Source organism: Fundulus heteroclitus, chromosome 6, assembly GCF_011125445.2.
Source record: "Fundulus heteroclitus isolate FHET01 chromosome 6, MU-UCD_Fhet_4.1, whole genome shotgun sequence".
Lineage (NCBI taxonomy): Eukaryota > Metazoa > Chordata > Actinopteri > Cyprinodontiformes > Fundulidae > Fundulus > Fundulus heteroclitus.
The window spans coordinates 12951759-12964992 of NC_046366.1; the positions used below are offsets into that span (position 1 = coordinate 12951759).

Here is a 13234-nt window from a genome sequence, read left to right on the forward strand (position 1 = left end):
AAGATGCATAATTCAAAGCCATCTGAGAAACTGCAGACCTGATGAATAACAAAGAGGAGTGTCCTGCACTTCTTTCTCACTTTATCTCTGACAGAAATCAGTGTTGGAGCTCAACCCGTGGTCAGGCACCCCTTACCGTGTTAACCTTGAGATGAACGACAGCGCTGGTTTTGCATGAACACAGCTGCAGCTCTGAGATTTGGGCAGATTTGGAGAAGCATCTGTGACAGCTGGTTTCCCCTTAAATCTACTCAGCGTTATCCAAATGTTGCTCCCGCACGCATCCACTGGAAAGATGCAACATGATGTTTGGTTCGTGTAATTAACGAAGCGGGCTCGCACAAACATGTGATTAGCTGTGTCACTCAGTGGACGCGAATGGAAATCAGATGAAGGAGAGACGTCGGCGTCAGTGGGGGTTCAGATGATGGTCACTGTAATCTCTTGGGGTAAATTCCACTTTTTTTTTTTTTTTTGCACAGAGACCAGATCAGCGTTTAGGGTTTTATGTAGGAATCGGATTATGGTCTCATAAAGTCCACCCCCACTCTCCCTCTCCATCACCTCTTTGAAAGGGGGCGCTGCGTCTGTCTGCCCCCGCTTGCCTCTTTGTTCATCCCAATGCTGCCTCTCTCCCTGCCGGTGCTGAGGGGGACGGACGGAGCACCTCCACTCTCTCTCTCTCTCTCTCTCTCTCTCTCTCCCTCTCTGTGCGTCTACTCTGATCCAGCAGATATCAGCGTCTGCTGGGATGACCGGCGCATATCAGCCCAGGAAGGAGAAGATAAGGATGAGGAAAGAGTGAAAAGTGTGGAGGGACAAAAAAAAAAAAAAAAAAATCCTGGAGCGCTTGTGCACACACTCAGCACGGTTTTGTTCTGCAGCTGCAAAGTGCTGTTTAGAGCCAAATTCGTCGGCGTGTGCAGCTGCCTGGGGCTTTGGTTGGAGCACCTGCTCTGAGGCGCAACGCTTTCTCCTGACATTCCTCAGGATTGCACCAGCAAGACGCATCGTCGCTCTCCTGTACGGTAAGAGCAGAAGCAATAAATGGAGGTTATCTCCCGCATGCTTTGTGAAATCAGTTATTTGGTCAGTGTGTCATTGCTCCAGCCTTAAGTGACCGGAGGCGTCTGCACCGCTCATCATCTGCTTTCGGAGCATTGCAAGAGATTTGATGTCTTATGTATATATATATTTTTTTTAAAAACACTCGTATTGAGCAACTTAAGTTAAAACAAAAAAAGTACAATATGCAATGTATTAAAAATAAGTATCTTTTATGTGAGACATTCAACAAGGCAAAATCACGGCAAGAGCTTTCCACACGCCCACAAATCGCACCGTTTGGGATGTCTTTAATTATTCAAGGCTCAAAGCTTTTAATATTGGGCTATATTTATGACCTATGTAGCTCCATGCATTAATCATCAGCCCAGCAAGTAACCTTGTTGGCGCGTCCATTATTGGCATTCTCTTAGGAGAGCAATCGAAAATTGTGCTTCTTTGATGATGAGATAAAAAGGGGAGAAACTCAAAAGCGAGTGATGCTTTCTGCTGGTAGGCGATGCTGTGAAGGCGGATCTCAACGCCTGAACAGGTGTTTCTCCAGGGGCATCACCTGAAAGTTATTGTTTATTTTTTGTTAGGAGTGCCCAGATGGTTAAAGTTCTGGGTTTGGTTTTCCACATGGGCCGTATGTGCAGTTTCCCAGGGCGACATTTGAATGGGGACGTACAAGCACCAGATTAAGCATTAAAATGTATGTGTCAGTTGTGTTGTGAACAGGTTTTATATTGCTTTTAGACATGCACAGTGGGTTGGGGGTTGATGTCCCTTTGTGTGGATTTCCAGAATTTCAATTTCTCATTTTAATTGTTTGGGGTGGGTGTGTGGGTGGGTAGGGGTGGGGGTTGGGGGGAGGGGGGGGGGGGGACTGCCACTGGATGGCTATCAGAAAATAGCAAGGCAACCAATCGATTTTCATTATAAAGTTCAAATCTGATTGTGTAAACATTGACTTTAATAGATTATAAGAATCTGCTTTGAAGGAAAAGGCAAAGGATTTCTGCAAGTTTTAGACGTATTCTCTCCTCCAACACACCTGATTCAAATGGTTGGATTATCTCCTCGGTTGGTCCTCAGGTTCTGCAGGACTCTGCTTATGAAGTACATATTTAACCCAGGCTTGTTGGACCTGGGAAACATCTAAAACATAGACCAGAACCCTGTTTTTTGAGGATTGGAGTTGGCTGTGTCTGATATAAAGGAATAAGGAAGCAACGAGGAAGTTTGCAAGCTACTGTTTGTATACATGAGATGACATTTGTTGGCGTAGTTAGAAATAAAAATATATGCTCTATAAAGCTCAGAACTTTTAGGAAATGTTATACATCTTCAAGCCGAGCTGAAATTTTAGGTTTGGTAAAATAATTCTAAGTTCATTTTAGGATCAAGAATCCAGAGTAATCTGTTTTCAAGTGCTTTTACCCTTTTGATGCTTCAGATATCTTGATTTCTAAGTCATGCACCAGGATCTTTTTTTTTTTTGGGGGGGGGTTTACAAGTTGCTGCGGTCTAATCTGAAGTGTTGCTGCCTTACAATTGGAAAGTTGTTGGTTTGATTCCAAGTCCCTCTTTTATACATTAAACCCTGTGCCAAGCGCTTAACTTTGAGTCGCCTACCGATCTGATTTTGGTGAGTGGAGAGTTTTACTTTCTGAATTTGACGAGGTGAAGTTGGCTGTAGAATAAAATGCTTTGAACGGTTAGTAAGACGAGAGAAGTTCTGTATAAATTCATCTCATTTATCTTTTCTATGGATAAAAAAGATCCCAGTGTGAAAAGAGTCAAGTGGTGAGCTGTAAAAATATTTGAAATGCCTTTTATTTTCATGATCACTTGGTTCGCTGATTGTGACCAAGCTTCGCCTTCATGAGGATCATTGCCTGCTGCGACATATGCTGCTGTTCTGTGTTACCTTAGCAAGCTAAAAAAAGGAGATATGTAGAAAAATAATTAACTAAATAAAACAACAGAGGAATATAAAGCAAAAAGTAAAGGGTAAAAAACAACACATTAAATGCTAAAACAATAAAACAACATGAATAATTAAACAAAAACACACAGGAATAGAATGTCACATGTAACATACAAGAATATAACATGTTCTGAGAAACTTTGTTGTTCTTTTGATCAAACTGGAGAGAAATACTGTTTCGTCATAAAGTCCGGGATATGCTGTTGCTCTCAGCTGGAAACTCCACAAAGGTCTCTTGCTGTACTTGCCTTTGAGGAGGAGGAGGATGACTTTTTCCACAACCTTCAAGAAAATCATTTTCAGAGTACTTGTGATGTCCTTGCATAGTTATTATTGAAGCTTTTTCAAATGGTATACATTGTTATCACATACAGCCCTTTCTTAGCTTACCTACATTGTTAGGCTGTTGTCCAGTATGGGGAGATTAAAAAAATGGCACACTCTGAAGGACAAGAAATGTTGCAAAGCAGTTTCTATAAATAAATAAATAAATAAATAAATAAATAAATAAATAAATAAATCTTACTAATCATGGCTAACTCGTCTTTTTCTCTGTTGATTTAATAAAAATGATTCTTAATAAAATACTGTCTGAAAAAGCAGTGAGGAGAGGGGAAAAAATGAAATGCTGGCTATTAGGCACTCCTGAACCCCATTTTGTGGTACCACTGAGTTTCCCAAATTTGTTGTTTTATGAATCAAAGCCCTTTGGCGACGTGTTGCAGAAGAATTGGCAACATCAGATGACCTACTGAGCCCCCCTCAGCGCTGCCACTTGGGCTGCTCTGGAGGACCATAAAGCACGCCGTGTCTGCACAAAGTAACTTTTTATTGCTTCTGAATCATCATGAAAGGCGGGGATGACACAGAAAGTTTAGGATTTGATGGATAAAAAGATTGATTTTATTCGGCGCTGCGGAGAGGACATGCTCTTCATTAATGAGAGCCCCTCTGTAAACAAACCCTGGCATGTACAAATCACCGGTGAGAGGAAGAACACATCGGGTCACCTTGACAAATGAGCGGCATTGTCTGCGTGTATGAGAGACCTCCCGTTGGCCAATAAAGGCCAATTCTGTTTCCATTTACCACTTCGGTGTGGAGAAGTGTTTTTTTTTTTTTCTTCTTTTACCCCATGTTAGCACGCCCACCGTGGGTTTGTGTCAGTGACACAAAGCAAGACAAGGTTAACAAGGAAGCGGTACATTACAGGGAAGCTGGAGCTCAGAAATTATGTATGCATGTGAGGGGTGACACAGGGAGAGGGAATTAGAGCCTCTGGGATGACAGGATATCCAGGAATAAGGCAGAAAAGGGCCAGGTGAAAGTTAACTAAATGTATTTTCCTCCTCTTCGCACGCATATGTTTTTGAGAACGTGAGAGCGTTAGAGAGGTTGTTTGGGCTTCCATGAGACCTGGCGTGCCAGCAGCACTTTGCATGTGCGATAATTTAAGTTTGCAGATGAGTGCACAGGAGCAGAAGCATCAGAGAGCGCAGTTGAAAGGAAGAAAAGGCTCTGATTCTAAAATAGAGTACCCACTTATTTCAGCTGTGCGGCATGTTGCTGTGCACTTTGCATCCTTTTTACCCTCAGTTTACTGCACCATGTCTGTCTCTGCACAGCCTGGAGTCAGTATGCAGCAGTGGAACGTAGGGAAAGTTTGTCAAACCCTTTGAGATGGTGCAGAGTTGTTTAATTAATCATTTAGCGCGAGACACAGAAATGACTATTTTAGATCATTTTTCAAGCAAACTGAATAAATTGATTTGACTTTTACTTTTGTCCGTTGTGCTGCTTGGTTATGATTTGAATAGACATAAAGTGAACATGTTCCTTTTGTTTTCAGGAAAAACTAGAAATGTTCATAAGTCATGCTTTTTCCAACATTTTTTTCCACATCTCTAAGGACTGAAATGACTGATCTCAAAATCAGATGCATGCCATAATTTTTCTGACTAAAACACAGAATTGCTACAGATAATAAAGTAAGAACTTCATACCTGAACCTACTTTAGCACAAAGCGTCTTTATATATTTATTGTAACATTCAACTCAGCATGTAAAAAACTTTCCTCTGAATTGTTTTGAAAATTAGTAGGGAATAAATACAACTCTAGAAAATATTAATGTTTTAAATAAGAATAAAAACGAAGGGGGATTATAATTAAGAACTATTGGAAGGTTTGTGATGAAATTTGTTTTTTTTTCTTGCGCTCTAGCACAATTTCAAAGGCTTTCAATGGATTCGGATGATTATTATGAAACCTTGTATGTCCTTTGCAATTTAAAGCATTGTTATGGCTAATCACACGTTGTTGTTTTCTATTGAAATGGATGCTTTTAGGTAACTGGTACAATGGTAAAATAAATAGGAAATTTGAATTTTCAAATAATCATAAAAGTAAATGCTTTTATTGAGAGGAACAAGAAGTATTTTTGTAGTGACACTTGTAATAAAATACAGGGACAATGTTGAAATGGCATGACGAATGTCTGGCACCGATTGTTCTAAAATATTATAATCCCACAAACTGGAACCAACCCAGGTTATTAAATGAAACACTCCTGTGGCGACCACTGACCTCTGGGGGCCCTGGTACTTGGGGTGTTTCTTTTTCTCTTCTTCTTTTGTTTGTTTGTTGGCCTGCTGTATGTATTAAGGTGTAAGAGAGCCCCAGGAGCTCAGTGGATGTAAAAACACCTTTTAACAGGACAATATGTGCACATCTGTCAGAGCTGTGGTTTACTTACTGTAAAGTTAGAAGCCATTAACTCTGTTTAATGGCCTGGAAAAAATACCATGACAACTGGTCATCGTATAAACTAAGGAGACCCAGAGGGGACAACATATATCTGTTCAACACGGAAGTCTTTGTAGCATATGTCTGAGGCCCCATCCACATGAAGCCGGGTTTGGTTGTGTCCGACAAACTTATATATTCATTGCTGTGGCAGCATCACAGGTATTACGATGCCCATTAAGGCTCCTCCAGCTTCATGCAGTTTCATATTTTTGCTCAAACCTTTCTGTGCAGATACAGCATTCGGCTCCATGTGGAGCAGTTGTGGCCATTTAAGTGAAACCCGAGTCTTACTCCTTAGACTTTAGTAGTCATCTCTGACAAAATATAACACGGCAATAAAGTTTTCAGCATTTTTACCATTTTACGTACGAAGTGCAAGTGGTGCCACCAAAGAATGGTCAAACTGATTCTTACGCCTGATTCAACACACAGCTTATTGGTCTGGAGAGGCTCAGACTCTGAGCAGCAGAGCTTTTCTGTAACCATAGTAATCAAGATGGTGACTGCAATGGAGAGATGTTTTAATGATGCCCTTTGTTATGCCCTGAATGAGCTGGATATTTATTTAAAAACTCAACAACTGGCTGCTCTAAGAGCTAAAACAGAGCGTGTCGCTTAGAGTTTGCGTCACATCTGTAGCTCTCTGAATGGTCCTAACCTGTTCCTGCTGACCCTGTTAGTCCCGCCTTTGAAATCGGGCTTTACCGACGGCTTTCCAGACTGATATGCCGTGTTTACGGCGTGTAAGTCTGGCTGGCCAGCCTAGGTCAGAGGAGGGAAAGCCACAATCCTGACTTTGATAGCACATTAGGCTCCAGAGTCTTTTAAGCATCATGTTTTATATTCTAGTATGACTCAGAATAGAAAGAAACAGGATAGCAGATGTCTCAGTAAGTTTTATATCTAGTTATTTTTCTCTCTTCTTTTATTAATTTATGTATTCATTTATACATTTATTCACTGAAAACAGCATATAATTTGCAGGATTAGCAATGTCACCCGCCTGCCTAACCTTTTTTGATCCTTTTGAGAACATCCCTCCGCAGATCATAGTTTACTACATGAACTACTAACTAAAGAACAATTTGAGCTAATTTAACATTTCAATTAAGTCACAGCTGCTCAAAGTAAAATCTTATTTCAAATGCAGGTAATCTTTCTTTTTCCTGGTGTTTCCAAATTAAAAAATACTTTGTTAATTAATTAAAATAGAAAGTCTCACAATGTGGCTCATAAACGAGCTGGCTTACGTAAATCTACATTAAGAACCTTGCTGAGGTTGTGTTTTCTGGACAAGCCAAAAGTAATACTCAGTTAGAGCTTGATATTCTCTGTGGTAAGAAGGTGCTCACTCTACTATGCCACTTATGTGATTATGGCTTCAATCCCTGCCCTAATACAGTGGTAATAGCTAATAGAATGAGGCTATATAAATGCAAATGAGCAACAGCTCTCACTTATAGCGACCAAGTTCTGATCAAAATAAGCTTCACCTTTGAGCGTGGCACACGCTTAATGCATTATCAGCATACAACCTTTAAGAAGATTCATTTTTGTTTGTTTCATAAATGTATTGTCGTGCTGTGCAGCGGTTTTCACTATAGATCCAACTGAGACTCAGACTGCAAACCGAGGCAGGAATTATATGAACTGTTTGGTTCGTTTCTAGGGAAAAGAGGAATATGTTTTAAACTAGTAATGCCTTGCCAGTTACTGGAGCAAACACGATGCCTGTTTTCAGCACTGGACAGCTCCCAAATATCATATTCCTGTAATCCAGCTGCCAAACATAGTCAAACAGAGAAAGAAGTAATTAGTCGGTGCTGCTGGATGGGGACTTAATCTCAACTCTGCCTCTCTCCCACATAGAGCAATGAATCCCTCATTCAGACTGAGTGCCCTCACACCAAAACCCACAGGGGATTGGACGCACCGATCCACCAGTCAACTTCAGTCTTAAGATGGGGAGGGGCTAAGGCAGACCACCAGACCAATCATTAGAAGCATAGATGAGGCCACATCTAAACACACAAAGACCAAATTCTCCCCTTTGTTTTTGGCCTGCCTGGGGCTCTCCTTGAAGGTCTGGGGGAAGAAAAATGTTTGGCTTCACAGTTGGATAAGAAAAGAGTTCCTTTAGGCGAAACCAGGCTCTGCAACGGCAGGATTAGGAGAATCACTCACCTACTACACGCTCGGCACTCACTGCCTTTATGTTTTTTAATGTGATCCTATTTGAAGCAACTCCTTTCAGCAGTCTTTAGCTGCTGTTGTCAGGCGCTGATATATGGATGAGCAGATGCTCCAGGTTCTGGTCATAAACACTTGAAGGGCAGAGCTCTTGTTCCTCCTTTGCATTTGTCATTTGTATTCCAAGAGAGCTGGGCCGTCATTAAGGATGTGGATTTCTTGGACGGTGTCCCACCTTCTTATCCACATTGGTCTCCATCACTTTGTTGGATTTTATTGGTGCTCTATTTTCTGCCCTTCTTTTTTTTTTAGACAGCAATGTGAGCACTTTGGCCATCTCGTTTTAATAGAGATATTGTGTAGATGCCCAGATTTAATGTATTCAGTGATAGCCCTGCTTCTTGCACCTGATCCCTCATTGACATTGTTTCTGGGAGCTAACCTCAGGACGATAACCTTTGGCCTCCCCTGCTGAAGTGGCTACATTAAACACCTCACAAAGAGGCCCTTCACCACTGACCCTTAATTTAGCACAGAAACATTTAAATAAAAAAAAAGAAACTTCACACATCCATCCATTTCCATTAGTTTATTTTTGCACACACAGGTTTTTCCAGTTGCAGCAGTGAGCGAAAATAAATCTTGGTGAAGTGAAATCCAATTGATCCTATCTTTGAAGAGATGCGGTTGAGGCAGCTTTTCTTGTCATTTGGGAATACATCACCAATAACAAACACCAACACATTTTACTCCAGACAATGAGTAGAGCCAGGGACAGAAATGTCGTCTTGATCGAAGCCACTTTTTAAAACTGATTAATGACCAGTAGTGGTGCACAAAAAGCTGCTAGCCTTCTAGCTAGCAGCTTATTTGCCCGTACAGTACCTTGTTGGATTTCTCTAGGATAATGCATTCAGAGACAAAGCCCTATTCTCTATTTTCATTTTCAGTCAGATATTGCCACCATCCTAACCTACTTAAAAAGGTGGAGAAAAATTGATTTTCCATAATCAATGTAGACCAAGAAATCCACTGGATAACATTTTTAACCCCTCCAATGGCGCAGGCGGGCTAATTAGCAGTCCTTTTACCGGATTTGTTGGATCTAGAAGCTGTTGTTTTTTTTTTATTTCGATAAAGTAAATGAGGTTCCTGTGTTGAATATAATAGTTGAAGACAAATGCTTACTGGTTTTTCAAACAGTATATGATTTGTCCATCTACAAATCATATACATCTGATGTAACAATTTTTCTCCCTATCAGAAAAATGTCTTCAGTTAAAACCTGATTGATGTTGCTTGGATTTAATCCTGTTTTATGCATCAGAGATGGCTCTGTCGTTCTCGCTGATTTCCATTTCCTCTGGAAGTTATGTGACAATTTTCGGTTCTCACACATTTACAGGCACACATTTAAATAATGTGACACCCATGTTTAATGACCAAATGTATTTAGATTGATTTTTTTCTTCTCTTTTTTTTTATCTAACATACACAAAATCCTAAATAAAAGCCAGACTTGCACTCAAATGATGGTGGCAGGAAGAGGCTGAAAAGGAAGAGACAGAGGAAGAAGGTAACAGCGTCGGATCTCATCTGTTGCAGGTCTGCTGAGTGTTGCTCCTCAGCAGTTTAACAACTTTGCTGGATGTACCAAACAGATGGCTAATGTGAGGACCGTCAGTTTTGCTCAGGTGTTGTTGTACATATATTAAACACATATTTCTCTTGGGTACCTACTGAATGCTTTCCACCTGAAAAATTAACAAACACAAGTGGAGTTACTTTGGTAATTACATCCCAATGAGAAGAATCTCCCCCTAATTTTTTATAGGCAGATGGTAAATTGGTTGAAGAAAGATCAAGCTGTGCTCTGTTTGTGCATTCTTGTATTTTTACATCATCTAAAGTCTTGCATTGTGCATGTTACTGAAAACATGGTGGTTTAAGCTGTGGAGATGCTTTTGTTGAACAGGTATAGGGAATCTGGTCACAGTTGGAGGCAAAATGAATGGAGCTAAATGCAGGACAAAACCTATTAGAGGCTACAAACACTTGAGACTTGGGCGAAGGTTCACCTTTAAGCAGGACAATTACCCTAAACACACAGCCAGAGCTGTAATGAAATGGTTTAAGTAAAAGCATACTTACGTGTTAGAATGGCCTATTCAAAGTCCAAACTTAAGTCAAGCTGAGAACCTGTGGGGAGACTTGAAAATGGATATATGCAGATGCTCTCCTTCCAATCTGACTGAGCTTGAGCTATTGAGTGAGGAAAAACTGGCAAAACGTTAATTTTTTTTGGTGTAAAAAGAAGGTATTTATTCAGTTTTTTCTTTCATTTGACCTTTATTTTCGTGTGTAGGTTGACGGAGGACCAGGTCTCATTTAGAACGATGAACTGGCCAAGAGGCAGCAGCAAAGACAAATTGTAAAAGCATAATCATGTTAAAAGATTACTCCTAATTCATGATTCACGATCGATATTCACAGTACACACATGAAAAAAGAGTATCAAAAGCACTGACCTCAAACTAACACTGAGTGAATACATCTCTGAAGGTGGACAACGGTACTTAGCTTTAGCGTATTTTGTTGATCCTTCCAGTCGTTAAGGAAACAAACTAAAATGAGAAATGACCAAAGGAGGCAGAATTTTAGGTGGGATGAAGTGATCAAGATAAACCTTCAAAGACTTGCATGTATGATTTCAGCAAAAGGTGGTTCTACAAAGTGTTGATTTAATAGGGCCGAGTATAGACGCATGGCTCCCTTTTCAGATTTGTATTTTAAAAAATAAATAAGAAAAGTAATGGGTAATTTTCTTTCCACTTCACAGCTAACTGCTGCCATGATCTGCTGGTCTGTCACGTAAAATCCCAATGAAATAATTTAGAGTGGGTGGTTGTAGTCTGACGTCATGTGAACTTTTTGAATACTTTTTCATTGGGCTTTCGCTTCTAAGCTTCCCTGAAGGAATTTCAGTCTAAATGAAGGCTACGACTTCACTTAACATTGCAATTACATCTTTTACTTAGCGGGCAAGAGACTGTCCTCTTTATCTATTCTTGGACTTTTTAGCAGCGAAACATTTAAAAATAAAACTAAGTCTCCTCTTCCTCCCAGTTTTACTGCAGACACATTTCACCAGAGTTTACCCTGGCCTGTCCACAGCATCTGAAGCCAGTTGGAATGACCCTGGTTGCTGCATCCAGCGAAATGATTGGTTTCACTGTGATAGGACCGAGTGTGTAATCTGGAGCTGGACGGACTTGCATCTTGTCAGAGTCCTCCTCCACCTGAACCCGGCATGAGTCATTAGCTGCTTTCAGAGTGATTAGTCACCATGCTGGCTCACAAAAACACAAAAACACAAAGATTAACCCTGTGTTTGTGTTTATGCGGCGAGTACATGATTCAGCTGGGTTCGCCTTGCTTTTGGTTGCTCTTCTTTTATTTTATTTTTTATTTCAGCACAACAGACTGTCGATTTCATGGTCTCTCACTGGATTTGTCTCCATGTTCTTGGAACTTGCTGATGAAATGTGTTTCTGTTCGAGCCTTAAAAATAGCCATAAATTTCAGCCATAATGCACGGATTACCTGCTGCCTCATTCTCTTCAATGAAAGAGAAATTAATAGGACTTAGAGAGCTTTTTCTGAGGAGCTTTCATCACGGAAGTGTTATTATTTTTAAAATGTTGATAAGATGACCTTCCTTTCAGTCGTGTTCCTTCATCCTTCTCCCCACACTACTTTGTCTGTCACTTATCTGGAGCTGCTATTCTGCTGTTCACTCTGCTGCTCTCTGGAGGTAATAGTTTTGTAAGATATGATTAAAGAAGAAGGTGATGGGCAGGAATTGCCTTCTTCTGTCAGGTCCCTGTAGGGAAAAAAGACTCTTTCCTGTGACACGTGTCTGTTCCTGTTTTTTTTTTTTTTCAGGTTTTACTAAAGCTTTTCAAAAGTTTTTTTTTTTTGTTATTAATATTTGTCTTTGGTGTTACCACCATGCTCTGTACATGAAAAGAATAAAACCTCATTTAAAAAACACAATACTTGCTCTTTTTTTAAACTTCTTTTACAATTCCTTTTATGGGACAACGGAGCTCTAAGTCTCACTAGTTCATGTTCTGTCGAATGTGAAGCAAGGGGATAGAAAGATAAAAATTATTAAAAGAAAATTGAGGTATTTTCTTTTTAGACTGAAATCTTCTGAATTCTTTTTTTTAAAGTGACAGAGATTAATAGGAGGAGAACATTTTTCTAGAATTGGTCCCATATAGATTTTTTTTCCCTAAAAGGCAACTACAAAAATGGCTGCAATTATTCAGAGAGGGCAATTGTCCATGTCAACATAAAAGGGCTGTTTGTTGCTGCTACACTTCTATGTTTTCAGGTGTACTTACACAGGTCGACAAAGTAACTTCTAGCAGAATTACCTCCACTCTCTCTGAAGCAGGGATCTTTGGAAAAGCAATTTTCTCCATGAAAATGTGCCTTGGTTGAGGATTTCTCGCCCTATCTGTGTCACAGTAGTTATACTGTTTGAAATGCTTGCTGCGCACGCAAGGCTATACAAAAAGCAACATGCAGAGATGGATCTCAGTATAAAGTGAAAATGCTTATCAGGTATGATGGTGACTTTTTACAGTTGGGTCACAATTTTGGCAACACAATCTGTCACAGGTATAAAAAATAAACACAACCATAACCAAATAGGCTACTTTAGCAGACCAGTAACATTAGGGAGTGCAATTGTACTGCTAAACAGAACACCATGACTTCATTTAACCTTATTTTCATATATATATGGCTTTTTTTATGGTCTCATGGAAGGAAAATCTTGTTCAAATAGCAAAGTTGGCACAGATGCTCAGTTATTTAGGAATGGACAACCCCAAGATCCTAAATAGAAGCATCTTGATATCCTGTCATGATTCTCAATAAGGTTTCATCTGTCATCTAAGGAGCTAATCCAAAACTGAAAAAACCCAAAGAAAAGTGTCCAGATGCCTTCTAAATAAGCACTTAACAGTTCTTACCATAATGTTAGCTTTTCTGATTTGCAAAAATAATGGGAGTTTTTTTGTTTTTCCAAATAAAACACACTTTCTTGTCACAATATGTCTTTACACCAATAAAAAAATAATAATATGACAATTGTGATTCCTAATGTATAAGATGGGAACCATGACTC

The 13234-nt window shown here is 39.9% G+C and overlaps 1 protein-coding gene across 3 annotated transcripts in view; it reads left to right on the forward strand.

The window, feature by feature from the left end:
• The first annotated feature begins 651 nt into the window (after window positions 1-651).
• Window positions 652-13234, forward strand: part of LOC105934599 (neurocan core protein) — a 66607-nt gene continuing 54024 nt past the window's right edge. For 2 of the 3 annotated variants that reach the window (XM_036138070.1, XM_036138071.1), the window contains exon 1: window positions 658-1028. The gene's annotated coding sequence lies outside the window, so the exon portion shown is untranslated. Of the gene's footprint in view, window positions 1029-13234 lie in introns of all 3 variants that reach the window. The other variant, XM_036138072.1, reaches the window with a different exon arrangement.